Genomic DNA, 8,441 nt, shown 5'->3' on the forward strand with positions numbered 1-8,441 from the left:
TTTGTCCCGAAATGTGACAACTATAATAGAATTGTGCGAGTAAAGTATTAGTAAATAATATATATATATACAGTGGGTACGGAAAGTATTCAGACCCCTTTAAATTTTTCACTCTTTGTTTCATTGCAGCCATTTTCCAAAAATCAAAAAAGTTCATTTTATTTCTCAGTAATGTACACTCAGCACCCCATCTTGACAGAAAAAAACAGAAATGTAGAAATTTTTGCAAAAATTTATTCAAAAAGAAAAACTGAAATATCACATGGTCATAAGTATTCAGACCCTTTGCTCAGTATTTAGTAGAAGCACCCTTTTGATCTAATACAGCCATGAGTCGTGGTTGGGAAAGATGCAACACGTTTTTCACATCTGGATTTGGGTATCCTCTGCCATTCCTCCTTGCAGATCCTCTCCAGTTCTGTCAGGTTGGATGGTAAACGTTGGTGGACAGCCATTTTCAGGACTCTCCAGAGATGCTCAATTGGGTTTAAGTCAGGGCTCTGGCTGGGCCATTCAAGAACAGCCACGGAGTTGTTGTGAAGCCACTCCTTCGTTATTTTAGCGGTGCGCTTAGGGTCATTGTCTTGTTGGAAGGTAAACCTTCGGCCCAGTCTGAGGTCCAGAGCACTCTAGAAAAGGTTTTCGTCCAGGATATCCCTGTACTTGACCGCATTCATCTTTCCCTCGATTGCAACCAGTCGTCCTGTCCCTGCAGCTGAAAAACACCCCCACAGCATGATGCTGCCACCACCATGCTTCACTGTTGAGACTGTATTGGACAGGTGATGAGCAGTGCCTCGTTTTCTCCACACATACCGCTTAGAGTTAAGGCCAAAAAGTTCTATCTTGGTCTCATCAGACCAGAGGATCTTATTTATCACCATCTTGGAGTCCTTCAGGTGTTTTTTAGCAAACTCCATGCGGGCTTTCATGTGTCTTGCACTGAGGAGAGGCTTCCGTCGGGCCACTCTGCCATAAAGCCCCGACTGGTGGATTGCTGCAGTGATGGTTGACTTACTACAACTTTCTCCCATCTCCCGACTGCATCTCTGGAGCTCAGCCACAGTGACCTTTGGGTTCTTCTTTACCTCTCTCACCAAGGCTCTTCTCCCCCGATAGCTCAGTTTGGCCGGACGGCCAGCTCTAGGAAGGGTTCTGGTCGTCCCAAACGTCTTCCATTTGAGGATTATGGAGGCCACTGTGCTCTTAGGAACCTTAAGTGCAGCAGAAATTTTTTTGTAACCTTGGCCAGATCTGTGCCTTGCCACAATTCTGTCTCTGAGCTCTTCAGGCAGTTCCTTTGACCTCATGATTCTCATTTGCTCTGACATGCACTGTGAGCTGTAAGGTCTTATATAGACAGGTGTGTGGCTTTCCTAATCAAGTCCAATCAGTATAATCAAACACAGCTGGACTCAAATGAAGGTGTAGAACCATCTCAAGGATGATCAGAAGAAATAGACAGCACCTGAGTTAAATATGAGTGTCACGGCAAAGGGTCTGAATACTTATGACCATGTGATATTTCAGTTTTTCTTTTTGAATAAATTTGCAAAAATTTCTACATTTCTGTTTTTTTCTGTCAAGATGGGGTGCTGAGTGTACATTACTGAGAAATAAAATGAACTTTTTTGATTTTTGGAAAATGGCTGCAATGAAACAAAGAGTGACAAATTTAAAGGGGTCTGAATACTTTCCGTACCCACTGTATGTCTGGTCACCCTTTCAGAAGCCCTGACCTGAGGACTAGCGAGGGTAGGTCACAGGATGTCAGGTCACAACTTGGAGCATAGGGAGTCAAAACCTCTATCAAAGTTATTAACTGGAAACCAATGAATGGAGGTGAGAATTGGGGTGAAATGGGACCTACAATTGGTCTTAGTTAAAATTTAAGCAGCAGCATTCTGCACGACCTGAAGCTGAGCCACTGAGGACTAACTAAGGCAGGTAAACAGTGCACTGCAATAGTCCAGGTGTGAAAAGACAAAGGACATAGCTGATTTTATTTTGGTAATATTTCTTAGGTGGAAGTAGCAGGATTGAATGAGATTATTGAAATGTGGTTTGAAATTCAGTTCAAAATCAAATGTGACACAGATTTCTGGCTGGAGATTTTAAATTGGTTGTCAGTGGACAAACAAACAGTTGTCACTTGTAACTTCTTCACTCTGAACATTACATTTCACCAACTTCAGTGGTTTATAATCCAGCCTGGATTGTTTGCACTGATGAGAAAAACTTGAAGAAAAATGAGGCATAACACTAAAAAATGAAATACAGTGTTAATAGCCCTGACACACTGTTGATATAAGGAGTGTGATGTTAACTATGTAGATAAAGTATTGGTTACATCAATATTCCTCTGAGTTCCTGATGAGATTAACACACTGATTTCTTTGTAACCTAAAGGATATATCGCAACAATGTTGTCAGCCATCAAACGTTCCTGTAAACACTAAATACGCTGCATTTACAGAACGCTCTTTATACAAAGCCTTTCATAGTGATTCTCTCCATCAGACAAACAGACAGTGTGTAATATTTCTGAGGATCTATTGACAAAAATGCAACATAAGATCCATAACTATGTTTTCAGAGGTGTGTAAAGACTTTACATAATGAACAGTTATGTGTCTATTACCAGAGAATGAGCCATTTCTATCTCCATAACCGCCGTCACCCCCTTCTATGGACGTCGCCACGTTGCATCGTCATGTTTCTACAGTAGCTGAAAATGGACAAACAGGCTACAGAGCGCGTTTCATCACTACATTCATCTAGTGATGAACAGAGCAGACACTCATTACTGTGTTGGCTGCATACATTAGAAGAAGAAGTAGTAATAATATACTGCAGGGGTCTGCAAATAAGTAAGAGCAGATTTTTAACCATTAGATGGTGGGTGAGAATATAATCTATAATATTAAGTTGCTGACATGATGTTCAGTTAGTTCAGTTGGTAAGACACAAGGGTTGGTGGTTCTATCCCACCTCATGATAAAAAAATCTTTTCTCTTTAACAAATGGATTCTGCACCGAATGTTTCTCACACACATTTGTTTCAGTGCCAGTTTACAGAGGAGATTTTATGGATGACCAAGTAATGATCAACCATGAAAGTATAAAAACAAGGCAATGCAGCTTTATTTACTCTGCACATATTGAAGCTCTTTTCTGTTCTACCTAAGAAAGCTATAAATAATCTACAGATCATTCAGAATGCAGCAGTACATGTACTAAGATCAGAAGGAGAGCACACATATCACCTGTCCTAAAGTCCCTGCATTGGCTGCCTGTCAGTTTTAGAATAGATTTTAAGATCCTTCTGTTGGTTTATTAGCGCCTGAAAACTTGTCAGATGTGCTTTTAATGTGTCCTCCCTCTAGATCTCTTAGGTTCTCTGGCACAAGTTTCAGTGGTCTTTTCTTCTTCTGTGGTCTGATTCTGATTGGCCACTAGATGACACTGTAGCTGCTGTTAATCCAAGCTGAGCCACATTATCAAGTAGGCGGTGCACTACTTCTGCACTGTGTTCAACCATTCTGTCAATAATAACTGCTGCTGTGAAGAGAACAATTCTCAGACTGAATGTTGAACATCAGCTAGTTTCTCCTGTTGATTTAAACCTTGTTGTAGAGATGGAACATTGGCTGGGGATTATTCTTGCTGCTCTTTTCTTTGGTAAGATAGAAAGCACAACATCTTTTTATTCTTTTCTAAAGATTTATGGAAACAGCTGAGCTGTTTGTGTCCACAGAGTAACACTGTACAGCTGCCATTTTCCACTGTCTTCTCCTCTCAGCCTCATGAACAATGTTAGTCTAATGGCTTCATTTGCTCTACTTTTTCCAGGACTAATAGCTGGAGACACAATCTCTCCTGAACAAGAGGAAGTCAGTGAAAGAGAAGGACAATCTGTCACACTCACATGCAACTATCAGACAACAGCAATGGTAACCTTTACTGGTACAAACATCATTCTGACCTTCAGGCACCTCAGTTTATACTCTGGAAAGGAGCAAAATCATGGAGATGAACATATTCCATGAAGATATGAATCTGAAACATCAGCAACATCAACTACACTGACCATCAGAGATCTAACCCTGGCAGACACAGCTCTCTACTACTGTGCTCTAGAAACACAGTGATACAAAGTGTAGAAGAGGCTGTACAAAAACCTGAACCCAGATATCTGACTACTCTTCAAAGAGGAGGGAAGTGGTATTCAAACCACAGCTTCATATCAGATGGATTCTGCTAATTCCTGTTTTATCAGAGTCACTGTGGTTCCAGCTGCTAATGAAACACTGGGGGAGGATTCACAGGAGCATTATGGGTAGTGAGGGTCTGTACGTTTAACCAGGTTTCGGGCTCCAACAGAAGTTGTGTACAGTTTGCAGATTGGATGTTTCAGACAGGTGTTTGTGTCCTCATTTTAGATTGACATTGTTTTTTTTTTTTCGGGAAAGCAGAACCTGCATTTGTGGTGAGAAAGAAATCAATCTGTTCATTAGTTCATTTGATGAAGTCCTCATCAGGACCAAATGAATGGGGAACCTCTAACGTTTGGGTTTTTTGTTTTGGTTCTGCTTGGTCACGTGGAGCAGGAGAGGAGCATCATCTGAGTGTATTTTAGATAAATATTCGCATGAGGTAACGAGATGCTCCTTCCCTGCATAAAAAATGTCATCCGGGAGTAACTGTTATGAGTAGAAAGAGTATTCACAAAGAGATTTGTGTCTGACTCTCCACACATCGATTAAATTGATCTAGTTCTTTTTAAGGGCCTTAGCTGCTGAGGATAAAGATTTAGGAGTTGGAGAGGATCTGTCCTTAGCTGGCTCCAGAACCAGGTTAAAGTCTCCTCCGACGATGAGCTCAGTGGGGGGGGGGGAAGTTATATTGAAGAAAAGATTCACAAAGAAATTTGGATCATTTTGATTTGGTCTGTAAACATTAAGTGTAGTGGCTGGCTCATCAACCTTCCTTGTCCTTTTCTACATGTTTCAAATAAAACGGCAACCCTTTTCTTAATAAAATGGTCACTCCCCGCGCCTGAGAGGTGAATGAAAAGTAGTATATTTGGCCTTGCCATTGTTTACCTAGCTTACAGTGTTCTGCATCTGTTAAGTGAGATTCCTGCATGCAACGTCAACACTATGATTTCTAAGGAAGTCGAGGATTTTTGAGCATTTAACCTGTTGATTAATTCCATTGGTGTTCCAACTAAGAAAGCTGTATGTTATATCTGCAGACATGGATCACAACGTGCACTAGTGTGGCAATGTGGAAAATAATTGTCAGTAGATGAGGTAAAAGACATGGTGGTGTCTTGTAACAAAGGGTAGAAAAGGAAAAGAGGAAAAGGAGAAAACAAAATAGAGAAAAACCCACTAAAAAGATAAACAGACCCTGCCCTTTCAGAAACCCTCCTACCTCCCTCCAAACCCACCCATCCCGTAAAAGAAGAGACTGGCCTATATTTCTTCCTGTCCACAAGCGTATTAAGATAGACTGCTCTAACCAGTGTAACCAAGCCACCCAAGTAAGGTCAGGGAAAGCTGAATGGCCACAACTCCATTATGAAACACCTCCAGAATTCACTTATATAATCTAGTGGAAGGGGAACTCTGCTTCTGTAAATTCAGAAGAATAACTCTTAGCAGGTGTTCACAGTCTCTCAAGTAAGGCTTGAGAAGTCCTGAAAGTTCGTTCAGATGACACTATTTGTCGCTGACAGCATTATAAAGTACATATACCCTCTGTTCTATGTGAAAATTTGCCGGCAGATAAACAGGTAGTCTGGTAGGGGAAATAAGAATAAGGTGAAATGAGGATACTGCCAGGCCTTAATTATGTTAAGGTGCACCATCCCTCCAGGAGGTCCAGGACCAGATTAGTGGGGTGGAGAAGCCTGAAGGATATGCTGCTGTCATGTAGCTTTTTTCCCCCAGCAGCATGAAGGCTTTCTTTTTCTTATAGAGAGCCGTGGACATTCCCTGAATATCATGATGTCTGAGTTACTGTACTTGAGCGATCTTTTCTTCCGTGTTGCACTGAAGATTTTCATCACATCTATGGGCGGATAACTAGAGCCCGGGGGAAGCTACCTTCATCGGGTCCACGCTGGAGTGTAAAGTGAGCTCGCTGGATTTCGAGCGGGGTGTCGGTCTCAAGGTCAAGTATTTTCGGGAGCCATTCTTGTGGATGCCGTTTTTCCCTTTCACACGTCCCGGGAATCCAAGCAGCCTTAGATTCTGCTGTCTGGCTCTGTTCTCCAGATCGTGTTCCTTTTTCTTTAAGACCGCTAATTTCTTTTGCTGATAAGAGTTTCCACAGAGACGCCTAGGGAATTTTCTCTAACCCTTTTTCCATTTCTTTGTGAAACCAGGTCAGCGGCTTCTCTGTGTTTCCCTCAGGTGAGCTTGCGTTAGCTGTGCAGGCGTTAGCCGAGGCTGATAGAGGGGTCTTTCCACTCTTGTCTTCCCTCGTCGCCGCTTCAGCTCTTTTGGGGGGCATTTTTAGCTGAACCGTGTTGGTTTCTATTAGTATGCAGTTGGGGTCATTTCTGTAATTAAGAAACTCAGGATAGGGGACAAGTTAGGGTTTTGTATGGGAGCTGGTTACACTACCTCCGCCCTTCACGCCACCATCTTGAAGTATTGAATAAGTAACTAATGTGGCAAACTCACTATTTGTCAGAGTTGTGAGAGGAAGGAGGGAGGGATTAAGGGAGGAGCAAAACTGGGACTCAACGACAGAAAAGACACAAACTTTCACAGTGGTGTTTGATCCAAAAGCAGACAGATTCTCTTTCTCTTTAAGATGCTGTCAGTGAACTTCAGTCTGTTTGTGACTTTGTTTCTGCTCACAATAAGAGGTAGGTGAGATCATCAACATTAAGAGAGCTTCACTGATAGAAACCTTTAGATTGTAAAGTTACAGAGTTTTTCTTTCCTTCAGGTGTCAGCTGTGAAGAACTCACTGCAGTCAGGAATGAAGAGTTCACTTTAGAAGGCAGCTCTGTTACTCTGTCCTACAAATACTCCAAACAAGTAACTGGTAGTGATGAGTTTTATTGGTATCTACAGCATCCAGGAAAACCACCAGAGTTCCTCATCTTTCACTTGGGAACAAAAAATGCAACAAACTCTAGGTGGTCTGCTAAAGTGAGTGATGATAAAACCCATCTGGATCTGCAGATCTCCTCTGCTGCAGTGACAGACTCTGCTGTGTACTACTGTGCTGTGAGGCCCACAGTGACAGGAAACACCAAAACTCTGTACAAAAACCTTTGGAGCAAAGACAACAGAATACTCCACAACATCCACTAGAGGGAGTCACACACTGTTGTGTGTGGTGTAATGGCTTTGGTGATATTTTCTTGGCACACTTTGGGCCCCTTAGTTCCAACTGAGCATCGTTTAAATGCGACAGCCTATTGACAGAGTATTGTTGTTGACCATGTCCATCCATTTATGACCACAGTGTATCCATCTTCTGATTGCTACTTCCAGCAGGATAATTCCCCATGTCACAAAGCTCAAATCACCTTAACCTGGTTTCTTGAACATGACAATGAGTTCACTGTACTCCAGTGGCCTCCACAGTCAGCAGATTTCAATCCAACAGAGCACGTTTGGGATGGGGTGGAATGGGATATTAGCATAATGGACGTGTAGCCGACAAATCTGCAGCAACTGCGTGATGCTATCATGTTAATATGGACCAAAGTCAGATGCAAACAATCTCCCTCTCTGGAGTTGAACATCTACTTTACTCGATTCATTTTTGTAATGTCCTGTCAGGATTTGATTTGTCCTAAATGTGACACAGATGTAATAAAGTGAATAATACTGTTATATCGTCTGCGTAAAGATTGACCTCAGTCAGGACCTTCTCATGTTCTGTCAAGAATCAGTGTTTCCTTATCAGCTACTTGTTACCTGATGGAAATGTCGTCATTTAGTGAATAACAGCACCACAGCAGAGACAAACTCACTATTTGTCAGACTTATGAGAGGAAGGAGGGAGGGATTAAGGGAGGAGCAAAACTTGGACTCAACAACAGAAAACAGACAAACTTTCACAGTGGTGTTTGATCCAAAAGCAGACAGATTCTCTTTCTCTTTAAGATGCTGTCAGTGAACTTCAGTCTGTTTGTGACTTTGTTTCTGCTCACAATAAGAGGTAGGTGAGATCATCAACATTAAGAGAGCTTCACTGATAGAAACCTTTAGATTGTAAAGTTACAGAGTTATTTTTTTCTTCAGGTGTCAGCTGTGAAGAACTCACTCCAGTCAGGAATGAAGAGTTCACTTTAGAAGGCAGCTCTGTTATTCTGTCCTACGAATACTCTAAAGCTGCTGCAGCTGATGATTATTTCTTCTGGTATCGACAATATCCAGGAAAACCACCAAAGTTTCTTATTTCACACA

The sequence above is a fragment of the Micropterus salmoides genome, unplaced genomic scaffold (assembly GCF_014851395.1).
Source record: "Micropterus salmoides isolate LMB-PRFRI ecotype aquatic unplaced genomic scaffold, ASM1485139v1 Ms_hic_scaffold_1390, whole genome shotgun sequence".
Taxonomy (NCBI): Eukaryota; Metazoa; Chordata; class Actinopteri; order Centrarchiformes; family Centrarchidae; genus Micropterus; species Micropterus salmoides.